This window comes from Patella vulgata, chromosome 6, assembly GCF_932274485.2.
Source record: "Patella vulgata chromosome 6, xgPatVulg1.2, whole genome shotgun sequence".
In the NCBI taxonomy this organism is placed as follows: domain Eukaryota; kingdom Metazoa; phylum Mollusca; class Gastropoda; family Patellidae; genus Patella; species Patella vulgata.
Window position 1 is genome coordinate 56362958 of NC_065884.2, and position 17731 is coordinate 56380688.

A 17731-nucleotide genomic window follows, 5' to 3' on the forward strand; every position below is an offset into this window, starting at 1 on the left:
AACCCAGAATTTTTATTTTTGTTAAATTTAAATTGAAAGAATTAATTTAACACATTTTTATTGGCCTTCTGGCAATTCAAAAATACTAAATTTCAAGCTGTTTCTGCTTCATTGTTGGCAGGGATGAAAGCAGATTAAAAATCGGATTCATTCCTTAAGAATTATTTACATTTTCACGCACACAATGTAGGTTGTCATAAACAGGCAATGTTTTTCGGGGATGTCATCTAGTTAGATGAAGGTAGGGACCATAAAACAAACTTTTCTTCCTTCATTTGAGCTTTAAAAATGGAATGGAGTTGTACGTCTACTTACGCCATTTCGAAACTAAACTACGGAATGTTATATTGCAGTCCGATCTGCCCTTTAAAATATTTGAAATTCGGTAATTATATAGTTATTACTTTTCAATCTGTTTCTAAACGCGTTAATAGATTTTTTCACTTTTAAAATTTCAAGAAAAAATGTTAAAATTTCTAAAAATTATCTTATCATATACTTACATATTGCTGGTAGAAACATAACCTGATTTAAAGATGTGTTGTCTGGTGCATAATTAGGTCATTTGAACAACAAGCCCCTTTTTTTACTTGAAAGTATAATATTTTTGATATTCAGGATTAATAATAGAATCCTAAATCTAAAATTTGTAACGTACAAAACATGCTTGTATCTCGTTATGAATGAATATTTTTCCAATTGATGGCTATTAGTTAAGGGTGGGTACACGGCAGGTAAAAATGGAACATGTAATAATGACAGGTAAAAATGGCACAGGTAATAATGACAACTAAAAGTGGCACAGGTAATGATGACAAGTACATATGGCACAGGTAATAATGACAGGTATAAATGGCGCAGGTAATAATGACAGGTAAAAATGGCGCATTTAATAATGGCAGATAAAAATGCACATGTAATAATGACAGGTAAAAATGGCACAGGAATGACTGGCAGGTGTAAAATGGTGTAGGGTTAAGGAAGGATGCAATATTACAGGTGCAAAAGATTAGGTTTGGAAGTATTACCTGTGCTGTTATTTTTGCCATTCGCATTTAGAAACTCAAATCTCGAGGAACTACATCTTTAAAGGTAACGGTAAAACACGAGCTGTATGTATACACGCGCTAACACACGTGCAATATGCTATATATATATTCTCGTCAGTGTTTTCTAGTTAGCCGTATATTAGTGTACTTGTGTTTACTTATCTGGTATACCACTACATAACCTGTTGGTATTTTACTTAAAACGTTCAGGTTTTCTAACCAATTTCTCTTCTTTCATGCTTTGGTGTTCAATTCCCATTACCGAGTGTTGTGTGAGCTATCGGACAAGTTTAATTATTTTTAATATATTATAAAAATAAGGTTTTTTTGTGAACAAAAAATCATTTCACCAGGTGACCGTGATTGCTTTCTTAATCAACAGTAAAAAAAAGGTTTTTCTGTTTTCTAAACGGAATCTATTTATGATTAACATATTTTTACTGTTTCTTTCCTGTTCTGCACTAAACATGTTGTCGCTCCCTTTGAAACTAATCTAGTGGTAGGAGTGCAGTTTTCTCGTTTAGACATTAATGTTGTATGCTTAAAAGATCATATTGAAAGTGTCAAAGGATTGGTTAGCTGTTGATTATATAATGTGCCTTTTAGATATTAAAATCGTACAAAATTTCATCGAAATTACAGTTTTATTCTCTCATGGTGTGCTGTGACGGATATTGTGATTTTGATTACAGAGTGTGATTTCGTTAGATCCAAAGGATATTAAGAATAAAAGTACGAGGGATTACATCGTATTTTTTTAATTATAGACTAAGATTTTGTTACATCTAAGGGATATTGAGAGTATATAAACAACAGCACGAGGGTTTGCATCGTGCTTTATAAGTATTAAGTATATGTAAACAAAAGTGGGAATCACATTCTACATTCTGATCACAGACCACCATTTCGTTCGTTCTAAAGACATATTGTATCTTAATATCAGCTTATTATCGTTAAAAATTGAATCCATGGTGAGTATATTTTTATTTGATTGTATACAATGTTTGTATCTTGAAACACTTCGCGTCCTAAAATCTTCGACCTGTTTCCATTTTATAAATGAAGGTTTCTAATCATAAATAGTGAAAAACACATTTAAAACAAGACGGCGTTGTCCGATTGACTTCATTTCTTATTCTGGGGAGGGGGGTTGGATGGCCGAATGGTTAGCGCGTGCGTGTTGTATCATAAGGTTTGTCATCGAGTCAACTGGCGTGGTTTCGATTCCCCGGTTGTACGTAACAAGGAGTAGGGTCGCCTGTCCAACTTCGTTGGTTTTCTCTGGGTCCTTCGGTTTCCTCCTACTGCTAACGACCTCTACGCGCTAGCGAATTACTGAAATATAATTGAACTATGTTTAAGTCCTGAAATGACCTACGTCGAGTGGACGTTAATGTCCATTTCTCTCTTTCTTATTTTGGTGTTAGGACAAGGGACATTGTTCTAACCTGCAGTACCTGTACGTTCTCTGTTACATAATTTTTATGCTTTTACATTGCACCATCCTACTGGTTTTCAGTTACAGGTAGATAGACTGTCAATATAGGGATTATTTGTTTTGTTCAAGAAGACAAGAAAAGCACCCTAAGCCAGGGTCAGAGACCTGGGTCCTTATTCACGAAAATTTAAAGTAACGTATTTTCAGGACGCAGTCTTTTCGTTGGTAGGAGGTTACAATTCTGAAACCCATTTTAGCTCTATGCCAATCAAAGGGCTGCATTCTTAATATATTTCAATTTAAATTTTCGTTTATAAGGTCCCCGGTTCGTTAACCGTTTTATTCCACCCAATAAATTATTACAAAAACACAACATACTGTTAAAATAAATGTTCATTTCAGTCTAGGATCACCACGCCCTCTCGTAAATTACAGTTTGTGATGGATCAGGTTTTCATAGCTTTATGTTGGTCTTTCATTATATCTTAACGGTTCTGGTATGTTTTTAAAGCCTATAAAATCACGAAATTAACATCACTGGGGGTAATAAAAATCTTATATATTCTGAAATAAATGTATGTTTTTGAAGGGAAACTCCCCTTTAATTCGTCTTGATGTTTTTATGTTAATGGTTATTTTATAAAAGATAACACCTGGAGGTATAAATATCTAACTAGTTCATTTTATTTATGTCAAATCCTATTCTCTATTACGATTCAACCACTGTAAATAGTATCTCCATTCATTGCAAGTTTATTAACCTTGGTAAGAGAACAATCATCTCGTCAGTATGTTCTTAGTGAGGAACTCACCCGATAATATTCTTTGAGACTTCCCACGGTGATCATCCCTGCTTTTAAAAGAAATACAATATTGCACCTATATGTAGCCATATTCCCTGCTTTAGAAACGATTCAGTTCCCGTCTAGAAAACCCAACTGATAGTTGTCTTCCTTCCTTAAATAAAATACACAATTGCTCCTAGCCATTTTCACTGCTTAAAAAAACAAGTCATCTGCATTGCTTTAAAATAAATTAAAAATTTATAACCACCTCACTTGCTACGAAACCAAAATCCCATAGCCATTTTCAGCAATCCAATTCAAAGGAAAGATGCAGGACAGATATTGACTTTTCGTTTAAACACGATGCTGAGATGAAATGATGCTGGGACTAAAGTCCTAACTTTTTACCCAAACCAGGCTAATGAAGACTGGCCATGCAATGTTTTATGAGGGATCTTGGCCTGGTAGCGACGCTTATTTCAATCTTTGTCAATAGTGTATATTTGAGCAGCTGCATAGGTTAGCTATTAAAATAGCTATTTATTTATCGTACATGTCTGGAAGATGATGTAAAACTCTTGGACAGAATATTTCAGTTGTGACCTTTCTCAAAGATTCACGGCAGTGTTATCTGGGCTTTTTATTTTTGCTATGTAACACCGTAATATATTTTTTCGAGACTACATTACCTTATGTATCGATCACAACAATGCACCCAGCGAAACGGAACTTTGACATATTAAGCGGAATTCGCTTTGTTTACTGGGGATTTAGAAAAGGAGCTTTCCGTTGCTATAATAATTCAAATATAGATAATAAAAAAATGAATTTATTGAAAATTTCCGTTAAATTACTTTATTCTGAGCTAAGTTATCATTGTTTGGAGTTTTGGCACAGATTGTTTATTATCCTATCAACGTTACTTGTTAATCGAGACTCAGTCTCGCTTCTCCATTTTTAAATTAAATCTTTAAATGGCGATCGTATTTTAATCCGTTTACATCTGCGCTATCTGATGGTCTAGAGAGTTGATTATAGGCTTGTGGTGTGACTAAATGTCTACATAATAATTTATATAAGATTGGAAGCCAAAAAAAACCTTTTCTGTAATAAGCAGATTTACATAATGCATTTTTAATGTTATATCTTTTTAAAATACACTAAAGATGTACTACAGTCGTGCATGACAATCCAGTGTCTCACGCGGCCATGTAATATCGGTCACTTGCTCTCGGTTGGAAATTAGTCGGTCTACTGTCCACGACCCAACTAATTGACGGCCCGAATAATCGAGATTACGACACATTACAGCCTAAGAGTGACAGAAGGACAGACCCAAGATTCCATATTGGCAAAATTGATAATGACGACAATATATTAAAAATGAAAGAGATATGTTTTAACATAATCCTTGAGTGGCATTTAGCGATTGAACACATTAAAAAACACAACACAGTTTATATGGAAATACAATCACTGGTTTATAGGTATAGCACGACGTTTCGACAAGTATTCTCTTATCGTTATCAAGCACAAATGATGATACTGATGACGAATATAATCCTTGATATAATCATTTGTGCTTGATAACGATAAGAGAATACTTGTCGAAACGTCGTGCTATACCTATAAACCAGTGATTGTATTTCCATATAAACTGTGTTGTGTTTTTTAATATTTTAACATATTGTGCGGTGGGATATGGTAATGGTTGGCAGCAATCAGGCTTTATGTTTTTGACTATAGTTTTATATCATGTAATCTCCCGTTGACTGCCGATTGGATTAACTTGTCAAATGCTACACCCGTATGAACCAACTGATTATAAAACTCATTAGTTTCCATGGTTACCTAGCTCCTTTATACGCCCTTTCCTGTTTGCGATTACGCATTAAAAAATGACAGAAAAAATGAAACATAATATGATAATATATAGTCTGCATTAACCGTTGGCAGAATCTGTAAAAAGTTGATGACTGTTTCGAAATATTCGGTGGTTCTGCATAAAAACAATAGTGCTGACTAGGGAATGATTTCCATTATTGCAGATGGATTTAGTTTTTGGTTTCTAAAATTTAGGTATAAAATATTGTTTCGTATAGCCAAAAAAATAGTGCCTAATGTCGTGTATGAGTTCTAGAATACCCACCTTCGTTGGTGTGGAAAACCAAACAGCTCTTTATTCAGTGTCCTCAATTCTTATTTCTTCATTTGTTGTCGTATTTCAACATTTGTATACTAAAATTAACATTTGTATCTTATAGTCAATATTTGTTTTACAAATCAGACATTTGCATATTAGATGTTTAAATTGTATCTTTGTTTAATTAAAGCATTGTATTTTAATATAATAGCAAAATTTATTTTAGAAAATCCAAAAAAAAATACATTTACATTTCATCAGAAATATTCAACGAAAAACAAATCGCCTTTTTTGCCATTTTGGCTTACCGGCGTCTCTCGCGTTACATCTGAAAAAGCGACGATCTAAATGACGCTTTCGGCCACCATACTGTTGGTTCTGCATTGTAGAATCTATTTCGATAATGAGATATAAAGAATCTTTTAATCTGTGTATATAAGTAAATACATTTCCGTAAAAATAAAATTTAAAAACCCAACACTAAAAAAAAATAGAGTTTGTAAAAATGAACCAAATATTAAACCCGAAGAGTTTGTTTTTCACTGATATTTTTTTTTTACATTCAATTCTTATTAAAATCTTCTTTATTACCAAAATTTCCACGGATATCGTTATATAAATCAAGGGTGGCCTGAAAATAACATGATGATGTGTGTAAAATTAATTACATTAATTTTCTTGGCGAGTTAATGCTTCTTTAACATGCGTTGTCTGGTGCGAATATCTAAGGTAATATCTGTCTACAAGTCAACCATACATTATAGTGTATTGCAAATTAAACAAAATCGTCGAAGCGATTCACGTACACGCTTTAAAAAAACCTTGGTATTAAAGGTGATTACAGTCGATATTAGATAGCCAAATAACAGGTAGATTTCGCATTTGAGAGAGAGAGAGAGAGGGGAGAGAGAGAGAGAGAGAGAGAGAGAGAGAGGGAAAGAGAGAGGGGGTGTTATTGACGTCACATCTCACTGATACGCATTGTTTATAGGACCCGGAGAAACCCCAACAGGTTTGACAGGCGACCCCACGCCTTGTCACGTACAAGTGGGGAATCGAAACTATGCCACTTGACTCAATGACAGACCTTCTGATTCAACGCGAACGCGTCAATCACTGCCACCCAACCACCCGTCATACATATTTTAATTTAAAAATGAGCTACATCTATATTCTTTCGAACCTAAAATGGAAGAAAATGGAACCTAAAGCACATATAAATGTAAGTCTGTACATAAAGTCTAATAGGTAAGTTCCGGTATATGCTGTAAAGAAGATGTATGATTAATTCATAACAATATTTCAACAGATAAAGAAGGGAAATTGCAAGTGATGTCTTACTGGGTTGTTTAAGATGGAGACAGACAACGGAAAACGTTCATATTGATGTGTCCGCACCGCCAAAACGCGATACCGAGCCAAGATTAATAGCTTTTTCATACACAAACCTTGAATTATGGCAAAAATGCTGCGAACTGCTTCGATATATTTAAATGTCACCCCTTTGTCCCGGCGACTGATGTAATTGGCTGCTATAATGATATTCCCCAATGTCTAAGTTTGTGAGCTGGAATATGTAAAATGTACAATTAATTTTATGTTAGAGAAAGTGGTAAATTTTTGATAATAATTTAGTATTTTGTTAGACAGTAGTTATATTTGCATTTACTGAACATTTAAGTCTGAGTTCAAAAGTTCGGGTGTCCAGCAATCTGATTAAAATACAGATCTATATAGCGATAGGTCACGTCAGGGGTCAAAAGACCGACTTATGACCCTATGATGTCAGACATTTGATTAACCAATCAGCATTGATGTTACTAGTGGATTACCCACAGTTCCATGCAAAACACGCCTAAAGCTCGCCGTAACAGACCGTTTCATTGGCTTATCCCTGGGACCATTCAGAACACGAGTTAAATAACAACTCTTCCAGATCCAAGTGTAGTAAAGACAAGTAAAACGAAATTTTGAACTATAAAACGAAACGAAATAGGACTCAATTTAGACGAATAAAAAAATGTGACATTCACGGTATGTTATTTTTGTTGTTTTTTTCGAATATGAATATTGAAACTATGTTGTGAGATAATAAGTACTATATTTTAGAATATTAGTCATGAATTTTCTTGTTTGAAATTGAAGAGTCTTGTTTGAATTTTATCACTGTAATAGATTAAAGAGTCTTGTTTGAATTTTATCAATATAATGTATAGAAGTGCTGTTTAAAATCTGTTCGGTGAAATATATAGAAGTGTAATGAATGCTCGAATGTTCGGTACAAGTCTATCCTATAGCAGGTCTGACAGATGTTATCTAGAAGGAGGAATACACTTATGTTATAGCTTATACTTGCAGCGAGAGTGCCGTTTAAATAATTATTAATAGATGGTGTACTTGTCTTGTAAGGTTCACAAAACTCATTTACCATGTTGATTATTTATATATATATATAAACAATGTTCCTCTCTAAGACTACTCGTCAGTTTAATATCTCATTATGTCCTCCCGCACAAACACTCATTTATAAAATAACATTGAAGAGGGATTCAAACTATATGACCGATTTCAAATGAACGGAGAGAAATGGGGTTTAACGTCCAGTTGACACAAACCTAGTCATTTCAAGACTAACATATAGTTCCATTTTATTTCAATAGTTTGTATGGCCTTTAGCTGTGGGGGGAAACGGGAGGACCCAGAGAAAACCCACAAGGTTGGACAGGCGACCCCTCTCTTTGAAACGTAGGCCTACAAGCTAGGAATCGAAGCCACGCCACTTGACTCAATGACAGACGTTCTCGTCAAACACGCACGCACACAACCCCCTTTTCAAATAAATGCGGATGGTAAATTGCATCTTAAAAGTGTACCTCAGTTATAGATTTGAATAAATGTCTCAAAGGAGCTAAATCCTTGTTTTTTGCGACCTAGAAATTGACACAAAAGGGTCGCAACGCATATAATAATGTAATATGAATGTATATAAACTGATTTACATTTAATCGTTTCCGTTTTTATCCCAGTTTCAAATCAGTTATGTTCGGCGAAATACGCCAGAATTAGTCTCAATCGAATGGCAATATCTAGCTTCTGGTTATTCCAGTCTACATCCCAAAAAACAGAAAAAATGTCCATGCCAGATCCTTCGTCCTGCACAACCGGAAAGGGAGAAACTATCTTGACCAGTGAGCCAGCGCCATACCCACTTAAAGGACAATATTGGTGTCAGTCATTATCACATATGTGATAGAACTAATTAAACACGTTCCAAATATAATTTTAACACAGAGATCATTGCTACGATAGCTGAGTAATACAGGTTTCCTGAATCGAAAGTGACGAACAGCAAAGGAAAACACGAGTCATACCTCTATATAACTGACTGATGTGACGAGTGATAAAAGATACACGGCCGAATTTCTGCTCACTAATAATTCCTTCCAAGACCAAAAGTTGTTGTGTCAGACTGTGAAAGGATATCTGACAATTCATAAAAAGAATTGACTGCCACTAGATAAGAGAACACAAAAGAAAAACAGAAAAAGTCCGTGCATTGCTATCGTAGCAATGATCTCTGTGTTAAAATTATATTTGAAATGTGTTTAACCAGCTCTATCACATATGTGATAATGACTGGCACCAATATTGTCCTTTAACCACTTATAATATTATTTAAGCGTTCGTCTAAGTATGTCTCTATAAACATAACACTCGTGGTTGTAAATCATATTCCTATATTACCATCTTTGTACATCATACATCTATATCTATATTATAATCTTTGTAAATCATATAACTTTTTTTTGGAAATGAAATGAAAAGAAACGAAATGAGGTTTAACGCCCTACTGTTCTGCCCCGACTGGGCTAATGAAGACGGGCATACGCCATACGGTGTGCTGTGAGGGAATTTTATATCGAATTCCAAAAACCTCGGTCGGGTTTTCGTCTCATCCGAAAGATTGGACAGCTGTCATTGTCATGCCCCCGTCCTGTACCATTGACAAGGGGAAACCGTGCCGGAAAATCTCGATGAACTTTCTAGGCCAATACTGGCTAGAGAGCCAGCGTCTTACCCACTTAGTCACCGTGGCTTTCTAATTTTAGGGATTTGTTCTTGGCATGCAACAAATTGCTCCTTTTGGTGGACTTTCTCGGAAAATCTATAGAAAAAGTCCAATAAACAGTTGAGGGCGAGCTTGCTTGATCGGTTCTGGTTTTTATTAGACCAATCACGTCCTAGTTTTCCGCGGGTTGTTTATATTGAAGTTGTTAGATTCAACTAGACATAATTGTCTGTTAAATTTGAAGAGTGTCATGATAATCGCTGTTAAACCACGTGACAGCCGGAAACTTGTAAAACAACACAAGAGTAGATTCTTAAATAGGCGAAATTAAATTAAAATGACTTGTAGCACAAATAATAAATTATCAAGACGAATTACTGCGTTCATTTGTGTGCTTTATTGGCAAATATCTTCAAGAAATTCTGCACATATGACTATCACACCATTTTCAAATATCATCTTTTATGAAAACACATTTGTGAAATACTGGACTGTAGAATGGATGGATTTAATTGTGTGATTTAATTGATAGTACTTTTATAGTTTATTACTTGTAACATCCGTGTTTGTTTTGTGTTGTCCACGGGCTTGTCTTCTAAGTTTATGGGTTTTGTTTTGTATGTGCGGTTCTCCTGTACCTGTTATTATAATTATTGATTGCTCTTCCGAAATATATCTGCGTGTTTGCTGAATTATTGACCAGATTTATACTCCCATGGCGGCGTACTATAAACAATAATTTCATTTCTGTTTCTTGAATGAATTGCAGTTAGCTACATCATAATAAACACACAAACTAGTCATGTTTCCATCTACATATTCGCGCCATTAGCTTTGGTTTATTTACACAAGTGTGCTTCCGTAGATATATCACTGACCATGTTGTGACGTGGCGGCATCTGTTTAGCTATTAACAATAATAATATCTTACCAAAATCCATGTTAACACAATTATCATTTATATATAGATATATTGACATCACTTTGACTTGTATATCTGTCAGTGTTTTGACAGACTGACGATATGTTGAAAGTCTGTTCGAAGATAAACAATAATAGTTGGTTATGCCTCAGTGTGATGAATTTCGCCGTGATCATACCCGAAAGTCTGAATTATGACCATCATGACCAATCCCATATTGAGGTTCAGTATAAAGACTTTCACTATTCTGGACGAGTCCTCGGAGACAGTGCTGTGTCCAGTACGGAAAGTCGCGACTAATTAGGCCATACCAACACTCCGAATAACATCCCGGTGCAAATAATTGCTATGTACAGTAAACTAAATACGACATGGGACATCATTAAGTTCCTTCATTTGTTCTTCCTTCTATAGTTGATTTGAAATTTTCTGCTAGGGTTTGGCGAAATTTTTTGAGTTTTAAGACGTAAGGAGTTAAGAAATTGGTTACGTTCAGATGGTAAGCTTGTATGCTACTTCCAGTTTAAGTATCTTGTGATATCTATGGTGAACATTATACGCGCGTTTGAACAAGGCGTTGCAACATGTTGCTCCATCGTGGTAAATAGCGTTCAACCCAACGACAATTTGGAAAACACGTTACAACCTGCCAAAGAAATGAAATGACATGAAATGAGGTTTAACGTCTCAGTTTTCAACACCAACCAGATTAATAATGAAGACGACCAAGGGTTCTTTTACGTGCACACCGGACTTTAGGGCCATGGTATTCCGTCCCTTCTGAACGGCTAGATGCGCTGTTCTATGCCAGGATCTTGCACGGCTAACAAGGGGAAACCACGTAGGAACTTTCTCGGCCAACGTCGGTATGGAAGTCGGGACGACCTGATTAGTGGTTACCTGGGCGACATGGGGCAATCACGACAAGCAAATCGTCAAAAGTAGTTGCGATCACAGATGCCTCTTGTATTGTACCAACCCCGTAACGTACATGTTGATGGTCTGTCATCTTTAAAACCACTTTTGTGGCTAAAATATCCTATACTTCAAAAAATCGTTTAATTCGTGTTAACCTCAAAATTACCGTAATATATGACTTAACGCGCATTCCTTTATTTTATCATGTTATTAAATTACTCAGTTATAAACATAGGTAATATAGATAAGTATATCTATAATTTATTTTATCTGTATGTATATTATTTATGACTGTGATGACTTGACAGTCAGATAATATATTTATTGTATCAACACAAAGTAATAACAAATATACTGTATATAAAATAGACTTAATGAGCTTATCCATATTCTTATAAAGTATACGAGCAATATAAAATGTTCGCAAATTTCACAGGATATACGTTTATTTATATATGCAATACAAATTGGGGGGAAAAATGTAAATAAAGATCCTAATATTGTGACTGAAAATTACAGATAAAGTGTTGCGCCTCTTGGAAAAGGATTGTCAAAATTTTGTTGCGTAAAGGGAAATTGACATTTTGTTGTTCTTTGAGGGACCTGTTAAATACGACTGAATGTAAATGAAATAAAATGAAATGGGGTTTAACGTCCTACTGGGCTAATGATGACGGACATACATTATACAGTGTGCTACGAATTCGACTTTTCCAAGATATATTTTACGTGCACGCCAATATGTACAAGGGACTTCGGTTTTTCGTCCTATCCGAACGACTATACGCTGTCCCTTGTCAGACCTCAGTCCTTCACCATTGACAAAGGGGAACCAAGCAGGAAAATCCCGATGGACATTTTCGGTTAATGCAGGGATCGAACACGGGACCTCCAGGTTAGCGAGTCAACGTCTTTGGGTATCTTTCAAGCTGAGTTTTGTATTGTCAGGAAAGTGTGCCCAGTCGTTGGGATGGGATAAAAAGAACGCGGTTAACCTGTATTTACATTGAAGTGCACGTAAAGTAACCCTTTGCAATCGGAAATTGAAGACGTGTAGGCGGAAACGCCACTGACTGGGCAAATATTTTGCCGTTTACCATTTGTTGACATCAATAATTTATCAAAACGTACTTCAAACAGTTTATGTTTACAACTTATTACAGAGGTATTAAACTATAAGCTGTTTTTATAACGACTTACACATGTGTACAGGGAGGGGCGTCGCGATACCTGAGTATTAAGTCGTGTTGGAAAAATCTTATCAACCCGCGCCTGTTTTGAACCTCACACACCCCGTAACGGATCTTCGTCGTCATTAAATCGTAAATTTCGAACTAACTATACAATTGATTTATTAATTTGGTAGTTCCAAATAAGACGTCATACAAATTATCATACTAAACTTAAGCTGTCTGTCTACAATTAGCTCCGCTTGGGAACAGACACTAAGTTAGTTAACCAACATTTTAACCTTAAATAGCCTGCTTCCATTTAATGACATTGAATAGATTTATTTAGTCTTTGTGTGTATGCCAGGTGTGAAATGTTATAGAACCGCATTACAACTAATTATACGGAAACGGTTCGTAAAACATTGTCTTTTTAAGGTATTAAATTGCTACTTTTACACGCTGAAATGTTCTGCCGTTGCGTTTTTATGAATCTATGTGCATCCTAGAACACGAAGGTGTATATTTGATGTGATTTTAACCATGATAAAGACTGGAATTTAATCATTTCTGTTGATGAGCTTTTCGCGGAATTTTCATATTTTTGCTGTCTGTCTGCCTGCTGGTTGATCCACGTGCTAAATTTAGGTAGGCGGGACCTTGCAAATCTGTATAAAAGGGGTATAGTGATAAATTAGTGAAACCAAAAATGCCCGTCGAGTCAAGTCGAAGCTTTTTAATAAGATTCGACACTAATTTCTTCTTAAATTTGAAATAGCTCAGTGACTATCGAGCGACTTTACTCCCTTCAGGAATTTGTAGGCTGAACATATGACTAGTATTGAGGTTGAACTTGGTAGATAACTGCCATCATGTCAGACGTGGAGAGCGGGCCATCAAACCGGTCACCACATCCTACTATACACATCTTAGTAGCTTTGTGATCGTCTTTGCTTTCCCTTCATGTTTTGTATTTACTTCTTATATCCACCTCAGTTAAGACGTTTGTCTTACCAGGAATAACAATGCAACAGTTCGTTTTTACATTTTATATATCATAGCCGGATACATAGAAATCGACACATCTGTTCCCTTCCAGAATCTGTCTGATGTCTGACGATATCTCACAAGTATGATAGTTTTGTAGCTTTGGGTTTTGGACCTTCAATTATCTAATTGGTCAAATATGATGTAAATAATTAGAGAGATTGGTTAATTTACTGGAGAAACTTCCCATGAGATATCTGTTATCAACCTACAATTGAATGTTTACCACATTATGACTTGTTTTATGTAACCATCTGTCACCCATTCGCTATCTTGATTTAAATACAAATACGCTCGTATGTGAATCTAATAACTTGCCAAAGATATTAATTAATTCGATGCTTCTAATCTAAAGAGCAAAAATTCTACAAAAGTGTTACAGCAGATACCCATACGTACGCGGCGCGAAAATTTGCTAAAACTCTAAAACTATATTGACGCAACGTATCAGGTGCCAAAATTCTCTACTAAGGAACAATCTTATCGTAACGCGTAGCACGACGGTGGGAATCTAGCATAAAGATCACGCGCAAGCGAATTATTAAAAGGAAGATAGATATACACAGCCCTGGAATGATTTAGTTTGTGTTGAATGCTTGCTTATAACCGTGTTACCATTTCTATAATTTAATTTATTATATTAAGTAGCGGGGGTTGGATGGCCGAATGGTTAGCACGTGCGTGCTGTATCATAAGGCCCGTCATTGAGTCAACTGGCGTGGTTTGGAATCCCCGGTTGTACGTGGCAAGGAGTAGGGTCGCCTGTCCAACCTCGTGGGTTTTCCCCGGGTCCTCCGGTTTCCTCCCACTGCTAAAGACCCCTACGCGCAAGCGAATTATTGAAATAAAATTAAACCATATGTTAGTCCTGAAATGACCTAGTTTGTGTCGAGTGGACTTTAAACCCCATTTCTCTCTATATATATATATATTAAGTATCACATATTAATGAAAGTGATAATGCTGATATGTAGAACGTTAAACCCCATTTCATTTAATCAAATACGTCATCACGTCATTATGTGTTCTATGGTGAATGACTACACTACGAGTTGCAGATTTCTAATGTTACAGTAAAAGCAAAAAACTTCAAACAGAATAGCGTCTGGTTATAAAATATTTAATAGATATGCCTAAATAACTCCAATCTACAAACATATATAATGAGACTGCCCGTAGCTTTTGATATAGTGAAAAATTTTCTTTAGAACATGTAAACATGCAGTGCACAGTGTGTATATAGGAACAATCTGTGGTTATTTTGACTAATCGCTGTTGAAAGTTGTATAATCTTCATTAGACCAGTTTACAACAAACATCAAACAAAGTGTAAAATTCTACATTTTCTGTTGAATAAAAAGTAAAGGTAAAGCATATGTACGTAATGACAAAACAAACACAGATGGGGGTTTGGCATTAAACAGTCTTGATCTTCATTATTAAATAGTCTCACGACACTTTCAAATAACTCTGCGATTTGCGGTCGTAAAGTGTTTACTTTCCAAAGGGTTTGTACTTTCCAAATAGTTTTTAAAAGACAATGAATATTGAATATATTGAAACTCTCAGTTCTGACTAAAGTTATGTATGTTTGACAAGATTTGGCAGTCTACGTGAGTGGCGGCTATATTATCGTTTAACAAAGATATGGCGGGCATTGTCTAATCCACTCAATTATGGGTTATGGGTTTGCCATGTTAATAAAGTTCTACATAATAATTTAATTTGAAGCCATAAAACATACCTGTAATAGGCCGATTTAGCTCTTACGTAATGCATATTTAAGACATGCCTGTTGTTCAATTAACCAGTAAGGGGGTGGGGTGGGGCGAATGATTAACGCGTGCACGTTGTATCATAAGGTCTCTTATAGAGGCACCTGACGTGGTTTCGATTCCCCGTTTGTACGTGACAAGGAGTAGGGTCACCTGTCCAACCTCGCGGGTTTTCTCCGAGAGAGAGAGAGAGAGAGAGAGAGAGAGGGGGGGTTTAACGTCTACTCGACACAAACTAGGTCATTTCGGGACTAACATGTGGTTTAATTTTATTTCAATAATTGGCTTGCGCGTAGGGGTCTTTAGTAGTGAGTAAACCGGAGGACCCGGAGAAAACCCACGAGGTTGGACAGGCGACCCCACTCCTTGTCACGTACAACGGGGAATCGAAAAAAACGCCAGTTGACTCAATGACAGACTTTTTGATACAGCGCGCACACGTTAACCATTCAACCCCCCCCCCCCCTGGATTTAATAAGACATTAAATGCGAAATCTACCCGTTATTTGGTTATCTAGACTATGATCACCCGTAATCTCTATTTCCCTCTAATTATTCACACCTGTAAACAATGCCGTATCATCATTAATGAGTTGAGTGTGACGTGGATAACACGTCACAAATTCTTCTAATAATTTATATATTTTAAGATCTCACAAGATTAGAACAACCAGAAAGATAACTCAAAGTTTATTTCAACTTGGATAATTGGAACAGTTTGGTCGATTTCATTATTATGAAATATCAGGTTTAGACTTTTAAAGAAATGGAGCACAGGTAAACGACATGCCTTCGTGTTCGAAGTGGTCTAACCAATAAATTGAAATCAGAATATTCCTGATATACATATCAACGGTTAACCCTGGAGACCCTTTACTTGTTCCTCGCTAATTTCCTGTGCTGTTTCCCTTTTAGTGGCTCGGGATGGAGAGCATGACAGATCAGTTTCTATACGGCCGGATGGGACAAAAAATCAATATGCCGTGTACACATGTAGAGAAAAACCTTGACAGTTGGAATTCGAAATAAGAGTACGCCGTTGCGCTTCCCGGTCCGCACAAAATTTCCCTAAAAGCACATTGCATGGCATAAGCCCGTCTTCATTACCCAAGTCGGTGTAGAGAAATAGCATGTTATATCCCATTTAATATCATTTTATTTACTAATTAATACGACTCAATAGATGGCCTCTACTGCTCTCCTCTTCTTCGTGTGAACTACGTAATACGCCATACTTGTGTTCTATAAAATAGTTAAACTATTCTACAAATGCATCAAATGAGAAGATTCACCAAAAAAACAAACAAATTCTTTTAAAAAAAAAAGAAATGTTTTTGCTTGTTAAAGACTTAACTTTAAGATAAAAACAAACATACCTGAAAGGTAAAACTTAGTTACATCATTATAGCCATGAACAACTTAGCGGGATTTTACATCAAAGATGTAATGTTTTTACCAGCATGTATTTAATTACCTGTTGGTTAATTAACGAGTAATTAATCGTCTTGCTGTCTCACCATCAAACAAAGTTGGTTGTTAAGTCAACAATTACCAGTTTTCAGGCATTTGTTTAGATTTCTGGATGAATAGCCTCAGATTAAAGTGGCGGTCTTGAGAATGTTGGCGCAGTAAATCGGGCATCGCATCCTGCAGCAATTCAATTAAAAGCAGGGCCGCATTAAAATATTTCTTTTGACAAAACACTTTTCACAAATAGAAATGACTGACACTTTAAACCATTGACATCCCGGATTAGTTTTAAAGTCTTATCTCGTGGTGCCGCTGTCCGGGCAAAATCCCCCCCATAGCACACTGTATGGTGGATGTCCGTCTTCATCAGCCCAGTTCGGAGCAGAACGGTAGGACGTTAAACTCATTTCATTTTATCTCTCGTGATTTTGTAGTGATTTCCTTTTTTAAACCGAAATTATTAGCCATGGTTTCATTTTGTAGTTTTCCAGATTCCGAAGTTATTTGTAAAGTTTTATTTTAGGCGGTTCATATTTCAGAATATGTATTTGATTCTTTTTAAACACGTCAATGAGAAATAAATTCATTTTCAACTCTTGATTAGGTAATCTTAGAAGTTACAGGTATCTGAAACCATTGATATCCATCATTTATTGAACTGTTAATAACTTTGATTGAAAATCATCATGAGAGTTCTTTCTGTTGAAGTCATAACAGCCATGCCATGATTGGCCATGATTGGCAATCTTTTAAACTCTTATTGACATTTTTGGTATCTCTGCCCCAACCGGGTTTGATGTGGAAGAAATGTCTCCCGGACATTGGCATTTCCATCTATTCTTCCTTCAATTTCTATTGTTAGGGTAATTTTACGTGTACACAAGACTTAGGATTTCGTCACATATGAACTACTAGATGCTCTTTCTTGGGTGACTGCCCATCCGGC

The 17731-nt window shown here is 35.9% G+C and overlaps 1 protein-coding gene across 2 annotated transcripts in view; it reads left to right on the plus strand.

Moving 5' to 3' along the window:
• The first annotated feature begins 1603 nt into the window (after positions 1 to 1603).
• The window catches only part of LOC126823223 (ras-related and estrogen-regulated growth inhibitor-like protein), a 34656-nt gene continuing 18528 nt past the window's right edge, over positions 1604 to 17731 (plus strand). The window contains exon 1 of one of the 2 annotated variants that reach the window (XM_050551899.2): positions 1604 to 2020. The gene's annotated coding sequence lies outside the window, so the exon portion shown is untranslated. The remainder of the gene's footprint in view (positions 2021 to 17731) is intronic. The other variant, XM_050551891.2, reaches the window with a different exon arrangement.